Raw genomic sequence first — 13,261 nt, 5'->3', positions numbered from 1 at the left:
TTTAGGTATATACAGTGATCAACCGTATTTTCCTTAAAACCAAAAGATGTAATAATGGTATTGAACTTAATATACCATTGTCGGGATGCTTGTTTAAGCCCATATATTGATTTCTTAAGTTTACACACCAATTTTTCTTTACCTTCTACAGAAAAACCCTCAGGTTGATCCATATAAACATCCTCGTCAAGATCTCCATTCAGAAAGGCTGTTTTCACATCCATTTGATGCAACTCCAAATCATAATGAGCTACTAATGCCATTATTATTCTTAGTGAGTCCTTTTTCGAAACAGGAGAAAATGTCTCCTTGTAATCAACACCATCTATCTGAGTGTAACCCTTAGAAACAAGTCTAGCTTTATACCGTTCGATATTACCACTAGAGTCGTGTTTGGTTTTAAAAACCCATTTACATCCGACTCTTTTACAGCCATGTGGTAACTCAACGAGATCCCAAACTTCATTCTGTTGCATGGATTTCATTTCTTCTTTCATGGCATTAATCCATTCCTTTGACTCTTTACTTTCTACAGCATGTGAAAACGAAACTGGATCCTTATTGATTCCAATATCATAATCTGATTCTTGCATATAAACCACATAATCATCAAAAATAGCTGACCTACGATTTCTTTGAGGTCTTCTTAATGCTACTTGTTGTGGTTCATGCACATCAGTATTATGTAAGTCATTTCCTTCAGGAAGTACTTCTTCATTTATATGTTGTTCATTATCATCATGTTGTTCTACAACAGCTGGAACAACATTTGGAGTAATAGTAGATGGAGGAACTATTCTAGGCAATGTAACATTTACCCTTGTTTCCTTTATTTCTACTATTTCTCTTCTAGTACTCCCACTGACTTCACCATTCTCAATGAATCTTGCATTACCAGTTTCTACAATTCTTGGACTATGATTAGGACAGTAAAACACATATCCTTTAGATTTCTCAGGGTAACCTAAAAATACCCACTGATCGTTCGAGAATCTAATTTCTTTTCATGTGGATTATAAATTCTCGTTTCCGCTGGACAACCCCAAACATGCAGGTGTCTTAAGCTAGGTTTCCTGTTAGTCCATAACTCAAAAGGAGTCTTTTGAATAGCTTTACTAGGAACCCTATTCAACAAATAGTTAGCGGTTTTGAGAGCATACGACCACAAATTCTTAGGTAGTGTAGAATCTGACATCACACTCCTAATCATATCCATTAACATCCTATTGCGCCTTTCTGCTACACCATTTTGCTGTGGTGTACCTGGCATTGTGTATTGCGCACATATGCCATGACTTTCGAGGAATTTTGCAAATGGACCTGGACACTGGCCTGACTCATCATATTTACCATAATATTCACCACCTCTATCAGACCTTATGATTTTCACCTTTTTATCTAATTGCCTCTCAACTTCCTTTACAAATGTCTCAAGGACATTCACAGATTGAGATTTTTCATGAAGCAAATAGACATAACCATAACGGGAAAAATCGTCAATGAAAGTGATGAAATACTTTTCTAATATTCACCACCTCTATCAGACCTTATGATTTTCACCTTTTTATCTAATTGCCTCTCAACTTCCTTTACAAATGTCTCAAGGACATTCACAGATTGAGATTTTTCATGAAGCAAATAGACATAACCATAACGGGAAAAATCGTCAATGAAAGTGATGAAATACTTTTCTCCATTAAAGGCTGGAGTGTCCATAGGTCCGCAAATATCAGTGTGTATTATCTCAAGAAGCTGGCTGCTTCTAGTGGCTCCTTTCTTATTATGTTTGGTTTGTTTACCTTTAATACAATCCACACATAATTCTAGATCACTAAAGTCCAAATTTGACAAAATTTCATTACTTACTAATCTCATCATTCTTTCTTTGGATATATGACCTAGTCGTTTATGCCAAAAGAAAGCAGAATTTTCATTCAACCTGCTACGTTTACATCCAACATTATTTACTACATTCAACAAGGAATTCGCATAAGTGTCATTCAGTTTCAATTTATATAAACCATCAATTAGAATACTAGAACCAACATTATCAGTATTCTTATATAAATCAAAACAGCCAGATCCAAACATACATCTAAAACCAGAATTATCCAACTTACTTACGGAAATAAGGTTTCTAGATAATGAAGGTACATAAAGGGTACTGTATAAGTCTAATACATATCCACTTTCTAGAATTAGACGATAAGTCCCAATGCCTTCAATTGAAGATTTCATTCCGTTTCCCATAAAGAGAAAACGATCTTCATTTGGATTTATGGTTCGGATCGTAAGAAATCCCTGCATATTGTTGGAAACACGAGTTGTAGCACCAGTATCAAGCCACCATGTATTAATAGGAACTTCAACTAAATTTGATTCAAAACATACGAAAGATAGATAACCTGCAAATCAAAAATGAAATAACTATAAGCTCATAACTAACGCGATTTAGATGTAGACATAATAGTATAATATAGCACTCCTTTGGGTAGATACTATCTTATACTTAACATAATTAAATACCAAAACATAAGTAGGTAATAAATATATTCAATTAAATAGAACTGACATCTTTGGATGATCAATATTTATTTAATCAAAATATCTATCAAACCTCATCATGTCAACTAGTTATAGAACAAGACTTTCCTTTGGGTAAGTTCTCAGGTTCTATCATTAGTGACGCCAGTTCTTAATTGGTATTATTATAACTGGCAATTTCTATCAATAATCATTATGTCACTTATGTACTAAATGATTATTCTGATTTTGACCACTTTGGTGATTAACAAAATCATAAATCTCATGTGCATAAATAATTTATAACACATACCTTATGCAAAACAATCAGTCATAGAGCAATTACTTTTATGCCCAAATTTCAAACGTCAATCGAAACTGTAACTTTCCTACAGGGGTTCTACTCAACTCTGTACTAAAATGATTGCTTTGTTAGTCTTCTTACAGTGCACAAATTCGACTATCTACCAGGATTCAATAACTTATATTCACCGCATTTTAATACATTCATTCCAACATACACAGCGAACACACAATGATATGGTGAATAAATAAATTGTGAGATTCATATATGCAGGAATTCTATATCACAGGGATCCCAAATTTTATTAAGCCTTATGGATCCATCATTATTTTTCCCGAAACCCTAGCGATTTCTGCAAGCCCACGACTACAGCCCTCACAGGCAGAGCCTTCGCACGGCCATTGCCAAAATTAAAATGAAAGAGAGACGCCTAAGATAAGCACGCCTATATCCCCAACAAGCTTTACGGCGACCGCTACGAAACTTACAATTTAAAAAGGGCCTAATGCTTGCACGCCTGAAACCCTCAAAGGGCCTTCCGGCAGCCATTACCAGAGATAAAATCATAGATATCCTCAACTTGAGACATCTTGATTAACAGAAATCCAGGGTGCAGTTAATGAGGGCATGGTTTGGGGCTAAATGATTTTAGATTTTAGCGCTTCGGAACCAATAGCTTAACTTTCTCCCCTTTATCGTTGGGTTCCGGACAGAGTAGGCATGATGTATATATTATCACCGAGACTGAACGATGTTTCCCCTTCGACTGCTACAGAATTTGGCTATAGCACTATGGCTCATTTGGAAATGAGTATTACGGTGTAAAACGAGTGATTGAGGTCCACAGTGGACGAGAGAAAAGAATAAAAGCAATCGTAGCATGCCTAAATAATCTTAAAATCCATTTGGATGAAAGCGCTTGAATCGAAAGGCCGACACACAAATATGGGGTTTATGTGTCACCATAGAGGACAGCGTATTTTCGTCAAGCCATGAACAGATCAATTGCAATCATAGGAAATATTCAGTTATTGATTGTGGCTCTGATACCAAATGTAAAATTTAGCTACTAACAACCCAAAGATCATCAACACCAAATATTTCACATTCAGAACTTAATATGTTGTTTAAGATGACATACCTTGACTAACAGCGGAAGATGTAATGGCTGCCATCTTCTGTCTTCTTTCTTCTGTCTTCTTCTCAGAATTCGGTTTCTCTCCTCTTGCCCTCACTTCCTTATGTGTTTCTTGATGGAGAAGAATACAACTCTTTTGTGTGGGAGAGAGAGGACCCAATCCTTTATATATTTAACTTTAAGTCTGGTACGTCCATGATATACCAATTCAACGCTTTAATGCTTTAATCCTTTAATGCTTTAATGCTTTAATGCTTTTAATTATAGAATGACTTAATTAGTTGGGTCACATTAAGATTTAGAAACTTCCATTTAATTTCTAACATCTTAGAGGTCAGTATGTTTAAAATTTGCATCCTTTTTAGCACAATCGGTGCACCTAATGACAAATAAAAGTGAAGTGCTTCACAGTCACTACAATAAAATGACCGATTGACTTATTTGTTGAGACAAATAAATTGTATTTTTTTGAACCAAAAAGAGATAACGTCTGTTCGCTTGTCAGACGTGAAACCCAACTCCTAGGATGGAAACTAGAAATATACTGCAACTGTAATCACAAGCACAAGCTTTAGAGAAGTTTGCACACGAAATTTGAACAAGATCTTATTCAACAACCGCTGACAACATATTTAAGATTCTTCGACCTCGTGGAATGTAGATGATACCGATGACCAGAAGTTTCCCGCGCGAGAGCAATTGGTCTGTATTTGCGCCCACATAACAATTGATTGCTCAAACGAATCTACGGGTGAATGGATTGGAATGGACGGATGGGTAAATGCGTAGCCAACTTCATGGAAGGGAATGTGAACGGAAGGAGTGTGAGAGATGTTTCAAGCCAATGCATTGAATGAAAATTTAATTAAATCAATGTTATTGGTAATATTTTGAATTGATACCATCAATTTATGAGTGGAAATATATGAAACTGAAAAACATTTTCTAATCGCTATTTTACTTTTGGTTTTAAAATACACTTTTAGTTTTTTTCCTTTCTAAAATTTAATAGAGATTTGTTGTAATTAATCCTAGAGGCTCACTCTACAACCCACTATGAGGGGAGGACATAGTCGGTCCGTTCCCTTTAAACTAAAAAAATGGTTAGAAAATTTAAAAATTATGTTTTAAATAGAAAAATAATGTTGGTTAGATTAAAAAAAAAATGAATATGTTGTAAAGTAATTAAAAGTAAAAAAAATGTGAGTAAGATGTTTAAATCTTATAATTTGGTTATTAATAAAATATTTTTATACAAATTAATATTGACATATACTTCAATAAAAAACCATTTTAATTTGCATCATAAAATGTATCTGTCACGCCCCTACACCTGCGGTGATCTTCCAACCGCTTGTAGCGAGGTGCGACACCACCAAACGCCTTCTTTTTAACAATACTAACGCTTATGGGCTACGCCTATTCCAACATAAACATACTTAACTTATGTTTGCAACCGAGTAAAAGCATTATCCTTTATACTTTAGTGAAGACCATTCTTATTCATCATTCATGTGCAATTAACCGAGAACAACAATTGCAATAATCAAGTACAAAGAGAGGGGCAACTCCCAGAAAGTCTGCCCAATCAGTATATTATATCAACTTCTTCAAATTTACAATACAAGTGTGCTTGACAAACTTCAAGCCAACACTTAGAATATTTTTACAACCAAGGCATAGAATAGCCTTTACAATTATGTGCACCCTTGCACAAGGAAGAATGCCCACCCGGGCCACCTATCTTACTCTGTCAAGTCCTGCACATAATCTGCACGTAATCTGGACCTCGGCACGCTGGTCTCACCCCAAACCAGCACTTAGAAACCCAAACTGCACTTACAACTGATCTCAAACACCTCAAACCGCAAGAATACCTTTACCTCGCACTTGGGCTGAACCACGCATGAGATATGCGTTTTCCCCTCCAAATCTGCGCAAGTATTTTACCTCTTGTGCGTATGAGATATGAGCCAAGTTGCTTGGTGCAAATGAGCTCCAAGTTTGTTTCTTTATACGCACTTCAACGTGCATTTACAAAGGGGTGGTCAGCCCCATGGCCGACCTTCATACGCCCACTAACTTGTGCTTACAACGTTCCTCCACACGTCGGCTTGTAGCTGCCCAAGTCGTGGTATAAGTGTGCGCTCTCACACTTGGTCTTTTTTTATGTGCCTCATAACGTCGCATTCTTTCGTCGCATTTTTTTTTGTCGTAAGTGTCCGCATAACGTCGCAAGCTCGTTCGGCACGAGCCCGTCGTGCGCCCGCGCGCCCGCCCGCGCCCATGTACGATCGCCCGCCCGTCGCACCCGCAACCGGAGGTCTTAACAATATCCATGTACATGTAAAATATTTTAATATCAATTGCCTATATAATATATATCATTAAAATAAAATTATGTATATATCATGAAAATTTAAGTTTTTATGGTTAAAACATGTATTTGGTCTTATATATACTTTATTTAGCATTCAAAAATACAATTTAAACAATGAAAAATAACACATTGTATTTTACACTATAAAGAAGTTTGCACGTGAAGTAATGTGATCCCTCTCAGATCTGTACTTAAGATGGATCTATGTTGGTTGTAAATTTAGTTTGTGTAGTCGGCACAATCGAAATTACTAAATAGATTTTCAATATGTTGAATCAATTTATGCATTATAAAATGCAATTTAAACAATGAAAAATCACATTACATGGTATGTGTATGTATAGAGAGAGCACCAATAGATATCCATCGTAACTATAAATATATCAAGCATCAAAAGGGACCTAATCTCTTTAAGTGTAATTTTTTTGTCAAGTTTTACATTCTAAAAGAGGTTTAGAAATAAAGAATTGGATCTATATTGGTTAATATATGAAATTTATATTTGAACATATAATAAAACTCCTTCATCCCCACTTTCGAGGGAGATTAGACATTGTTACAATATCATATATCAATATTATAGATTACTAACACTGCATGCCCAAAAAAAAATCATAAATCATGTTTGTTTAGAGAGACCATCTCCAACTCATTATGGAAAAGAAACATTTTGAGTATAGTAAAAATAAAAATAGAACAAAACAAATAAAATAATGGTTTGTAATCAATCCCCAAGAAATTTTCCAATCATTATGAATGATAAAACTCAAAATTCAGAAAAATTAAAATCAAATTGAGGTAAAATAGTCATTTTGCACAGGTAATTTTTATGTAAGAAGAAATATTATATATATCTTAATTCTAGATCTACATGTGTTGAAAGGGGTCAATTTTTTTGAGATACAAACCTATTTTTAAAATGAAAAGATTTAATCTCTCCATGCTTGATACATTCAGAGTTAAAAATTAATTTAGATTAATAATTAACATCATTTCTACCACCATAAACCGTATATTACATTAAAAAGAAAAAAAAAATCTTTCTTAAATTATCTCAATAAAATTATAATATATTTTTTTCCTCGTACAAATTTGATAAATAATAAAACATATAAAATATTTTAGCTGGATAGTAATTCAAAGCCAAATTATAATATATGTATTTTCCTATACAAATTTGATAAATGATAAAACCATTACTATTTAATTACATTATCTTACAAAGGTCACAATTTAGTTTTTACTATTTTAATTTGAATCTAGTAATTTTTTTCCAAAAAAATATAAGTATAAAAATGTTTGAAATATAAGTATAAAAATGTTTGAATATTTCTTAATAATAAAAAATAGATTAAAGCCATTTCCACAAAATCCTGAAACACAAATTTCCCAGAATTTCTACACTTTTTTACCATATCTAAATTTTTTATTTTCTAAACAAAACTTTGACGCCGTTAGACTACTCTCTAGTTAATAAATGATAAAACATTACTACTTAATTTGGCGTTATTAATTTCAAATTAACATTTAAATATCGTTGTACTTCATATTCCACAATATCGATCTCCCTGTTCCATCAACATGGATGGGCCCCGTAGTTCGGACAACATTTCCATGTCTCAGTCTCAGTCTTTCCATGTCTCTGTCTCAGTCTCAAAATGCAAGCGAATTTCAGGGTGAGATTGTTGGATAGTGCTCAACGCTGACAATATGCAGAACGAGTTTTCACAGGATCAAGTTTTTGCTTGTGAACCAATGCGTTTTTCAGGAAGCATTCTGAATCTAGTAATCCCTCCAGATGGCAGTGTTATGCGTGCTGAAGATAACGAAATGGTTACCTGGATTGGCTCTCCTAGCCAGGTAAACAAGGACGCGACCAACTCTCATACTCATGATTAAAGAATTCTGGTTCAAATGCTCTGTCAGCATTCTCCTCTATGATCTGTCGTCCTCAGGTTATGCTTCTATGGTTTTTGTTCTATCTGATCATGCCTCTCGCATTGTTTTTGGTATCAGCATGAATCGCTATAGTTTTCAGTTCAGAAACACTTATGGCCTAGATAGCCTGGTTTTTTACTTTTTTGTAATGGCAGCTTCAAAAGATTGTATCTCAATGAAGAGCTGCCTCTGAAGCTGATATGTCAACTCTAGGTCTGCTTAGTTTTCTGTCTTCTAGCGTACTTCAATTCTCACTTCAAAATCTCTCAATTATATAAGATGATTGAAGAAAGCTATATGTATAAGCTTCTTTGGTGGAGGGCTGGCTACGGCTCCTCAGAGGTCTAGGCCTCTCTGTAAATATTTTTATCTTTTTTTTAATAAAAATAATCTTTACCCAAAAAAAAAAAAAAAAAAAAAAAACATCAGCTTCCTACTCGTAACCATCCTAACTTCACGCGGGATGGCGGCCCCCACCTCTGGCCGTGTATACTCCGCGTATGGAACGCGTCTGGAGGTGGCAGATATCGATTTCCAGTCCACCCAGCAGAAGGTTCTCTGGACTGTGGCGTGTGTAAGATTCTCCCCAGGGAGCCGTTATTTTTCAATCGTGGCGTTGGCGTATGAGAGCAGAGTTTCTCTCAGAAGCAAATTTCAACGTTACGTTGCGTGATGCGGTTTCTTTGTTACAGGCGCCTGCAATACGATATATTGACTGTGTTTCGTTGGGTTTAGTGGATCCAGATTCAATTGAGGAAATCAAATAATTTGTGGGATTTTCAGTGGATATCGACAAGGTGAGGTTAGATCTGACAACCCATTTTCTTTACGGCCTTTATTCAATTATTTGTTCCGCAGGAAGTTCAACCTCTGGTTCGACTTCAAGCCCTCTGAGAAGTTTTTAACAATGGCGGATGATTCAGCCGAAGGGGTGTCGGACAACGCCGTCGGCAGAGAGGAACTGAGGAGGGTTTTCTCGACCTTCGACAGGAACGGCGACGGGTTGATCAGCAAGCAGGAGATGAGAGAGTCCTTCGATAACCTCAGGCTGTGCGTTGGCGAAGAGGAATTGGCCTGCACGATTCGAACCGTGGACGTCAATGGCGATGGGTACGTGGATTTTGATGAGTTCGTTACGCTGTATGAATCGATGATTGGTAAACCAGACCGAGAAGAAGGAGACACAAAGGCTGATCATGAAGACGCGGACCTGGCCGAGGCGTTCGGCGTTTTCGACGAGAATGGCGACGGTTTGATAACTGTGGAAGAGCTCCAGTCTGTCCTCAAGTCGCTGGGTCTCGAGGAAGGCCGAGCGATTGGGGAGTGCAAGAAGATGATACAGAGAGTTGATAAAGATGGCGATGGGATGGTCAATTATATGGAGTTTCAGGCGATGATGAGCACGGGATTTGGGAGAAATTAACTGTGGAATTTTATTTGATTTTGATTTTACTAATAATACATAGCCGGGTAATATAGATTCATGTTAATCATAATAATACATAGCCGTGTAATATAGATTATTCAGGATGACCATTCTGTTATTATCTTAGCGGAGGGGATTTCAGTTTACTTGGTTCGTGTATTCTTCCCTGTATATATACAGTTGCCCACAGATAGATTCTTTTTATATATATATATATTCCCAAAAGGTGTATTATTATGTTCAGTGCTAATTTTCTTGAGCTGGTGTATCATTATGTTCAGTGCTAATTTTCTTGAGCTTTGAACCATAACGTTGATAGTCACTCGCACCAGAACCAGTTGATCACAGATCTCCATCCCAAACATTTGTTAAACACCCCGCCTCTGATGGCTGGCATGGCCGGCTTCCTTCTTTCTCTCTGTATGTTCTAGAATGGAACAACCTTTCCAAACTTCTACCGATTGCTAGCCATGGAATGTGGAATAACCTTTCCAAACTTTTAGCGATTGCTAGCCATGGGATGTGCAAAGGATTTGTGACCCAATTCAATAAGGGTTATTATAACTCTTCAGCGTGCGGTAGCCATGAAATTGGTAAAGGATGTGTGAATATGTTATAGGATTAAGAAAGAAGTTTTTTTACTTTTTCAAGATAATACTGGATTAGTTTTGACTGTGTGAAATTATTTATCCTTCCTAATTTAATTCTATTATTATTATTTTATATAAAAAAATAGAATTTTAGAGTGATGTGATTTTCAAAGATGAATTGTTATTATTATAGGCTATATACTTATTATACTCCTGCCTGGTATTATGCATTTAGTTTTGCTTTGATTGTGTATTAGTTTGTTTTTTACCAAAAATTTATGTCATTTATCCATAGTTTAACATTGGTGATTTATTTTTTGTTATTTTTTATTATTATTTAAATTTATATATTTGTAAGATAATTGGTTAAAGTCTTATTATGAGTTGTTTAGTAACTTCTATTTCTATTAGTTACTAATTTTTTGTTCTTAGTTTTATTTCCTTTTTATTTACTAATTTTTTGTTTTTTGTTTTATTTCCTTTTTATTTACTAATTTTTTGTTTATATTTTATTTCATTTGTATTTAACTTTCTATTTTTATTTTTTCCATTTTCTACTATTCGAATTTCATAACTTTTACTTTTTTCTCCATATATGACTTATTATTATATTAAAAGCATATTTTAATAAATTTAATTATAAAAAATTATATACATTAATAAAAAACTAAAACACATAAATACACACACATATATATATTAAAGTGTATATATGTTAATATATACAATATTAATTAATAACCTTTCTTAATTTTTGGTAATGACATTCAATAATGTAATGTTTAATTAGTTGTTTTATTTTTGTTATAAAATCTGTATGTCTATTGTTTTTTAGTTTAATTAAACTAATTTTGACCAAAACAACACTTACTAGCTACTATGTAGCCCTTATTTATGTGATAAAAAGTTATGATCGAACCATTTTATTTTTTCATTTAAATTTATCAGTATTAAATATTTATAAAATTTATTTTATTTTAATAAGTAAATATTTAGAAAAATAAATCTAATTCTTTTTATCATTGCATCTTATATTTATTTATTTTTAAAACATTTTATTTGTGATAGATATGATTTTAATAACAACTCCTTATTTTAAAAGATAAAATATTTGATATAATAACGTAAAAAAGAAAAATTTTATTTTAAGAGGATAAAATATTTGATATAATAACGTAAAAGGAAAAATTTTATTTTTATATAATTTTATTTAAAAATTTAATGATTCCAAAATATATTATTAGATTTTCCAAAATAAAATTTATAACAATTATAAAAATACTTTAAATTTGAGATATTCTTTTGTATTTGCTGGTAGATTTACCAAAAAAGAAAATTAAACTATTTTTACCCTACAATTATAATTTCATTTTTGTAATAGACCATAAATTTTTTATCCAAAATATCGAGATCTAAAAATAAATACACTATTTTCGAACAAACGTTTTGGTCCATTCTTGGTGGAGAATCACCTTTCTTTGGCTTGGAAGGACCGCAATTATTTGGCCCACAACGTTGAAATAGTTATTCCGTATATAACATTGAAATTTAAAAATGAATATAATATTTTTAAAATGGTCAAGTAGGTCTAGGTCGTGGTCTTATCCTCCACACTAACATTACAGTCTTACCTAGATTAACATGCTTGCTTCTATGAAGTAATTTAACCACTTTAGTCAGAAACAAGTGGGATGTTTTCTCTAGTAAAATGAAATGTTCGATTCTCTTAATGTAAGGTAGTATTTAATTAATTTTATAATTAATTAATCTATAATGGAAATTTATAATTAATTTATAAAATTATTTAATTAATAAATATAAATATTATTAATTAATGTTTAATTGTTATATTTAATAGAAAAATTTAGAATTTAAACGTAATTTGTAGTTAATAAAAAAAAAAAGAATTAATTCTTGGGGTTATCTAAATTGGTTAAGTCTCTATAGTTAAGAATTTTTGCTCTATTGAGAGTTTATTGGTTTAATTTCTCTCTACACTTTTGGGTCAAGCTTTTTGGAAGTAATACTTTTATGTGGAATTCCTTAGTACAAATATTCACACATTTCGAAGTCCATGAACCACATAGAAAAATGAGAAAAGATAGTGAAAATTTAGAATATGATGATAAGATAAATGTGGTCACAAACATAATAACAGACTCATTATCTCACATTAAGATGAAATGTTTCATTCTTTTATAGTAAGATAAATACTCTGAGCCTATATCCATCTTAACTCCAGATTTACCAAGGACTTAGAGGGATCAAATCTATTTTCACTTTAAAATAAGTTTGCGCTTGAAGAGATTTAATCTCTCTGTGAGCTTGTTAGACCAGAAATGAAGATGAATCTTAGCTGGATAAATTATAATTCTAGAAGCTCTATTTGAAAATGGACATGAGATAATAAAAATAAAAAATATGAAAATAAAATAAAATAAAATAAAAAATATTATAAATGTCAAATGCACTCAAAACAATTCTTTTGGAAATAATACATACCTCATATTTAAGTCATTGTGTTTATTTCTAAAATGTTATAAGTTCAAATTTGAATATGTATAATCTATACATTAGTTCCTTAGCCCACGAACAAAAGATCTCTACACCAATCTCAGGTCTAAGTTAAAGATAAAAAATAAAAAAAAATGAACAAATAAAACTAAAATATTGTGAATGTCAAATGCACTCGAGAAAATTCTTTTGGAAATAATATATACCTGATATTTAAGTCATTGTGTTTCCTTCTAAAATATTATAGGTTTAAATTTGAATATATATAACCTATATAGGTTTAAATTTGAATATATATAACCTATACACTGATTCTTTAGCCTACGAACAAAAGATCTCTACACTAATCTCACATCTAACTTGATCTTGATATTCAAATTGAATTATTATTATTATTATATAAATCTAAATACCAAATATCATAATTATGAATTTGATACATTAAAAA

The 13,261-nt window shown here is 32.8% G+C and overlaps 1 pseudogene; it reads left to right on the top strand.

The window, feature by feature from the left end:
• The first annotated feature begins 8,838 nt into the window (after positions 1–8,838).
• On the top strand, positions 8,839–10,236 carry LOC149197597 (calmodulin-like protein 3 pseudogene; annotated as a pseudogene).
• The last annotated feature ends 3,025 nt before the right edge of the window (positions 10,237–13,261 follow it).

The sequence above is a fragment of the Pinus tabuliformis genome, chromosome 2_2 (genome assembly GCF_031772625.1).
Source record: "Pinus tabuliformis cultivar Carrire ecotype Pingquan chromosome 2_2, CPIR1, whole genome shotgun sequence".
Taxonomy (NCBI): Eukaryota; Viridiplantae; Streptophyta; class Pinopsida; order Pinales; family Pinaceae; genus Pinus; species Pinus tabuliformis.
This window is presented reverse-complemented; position numbering and strand designations above follow the sequence as displayed.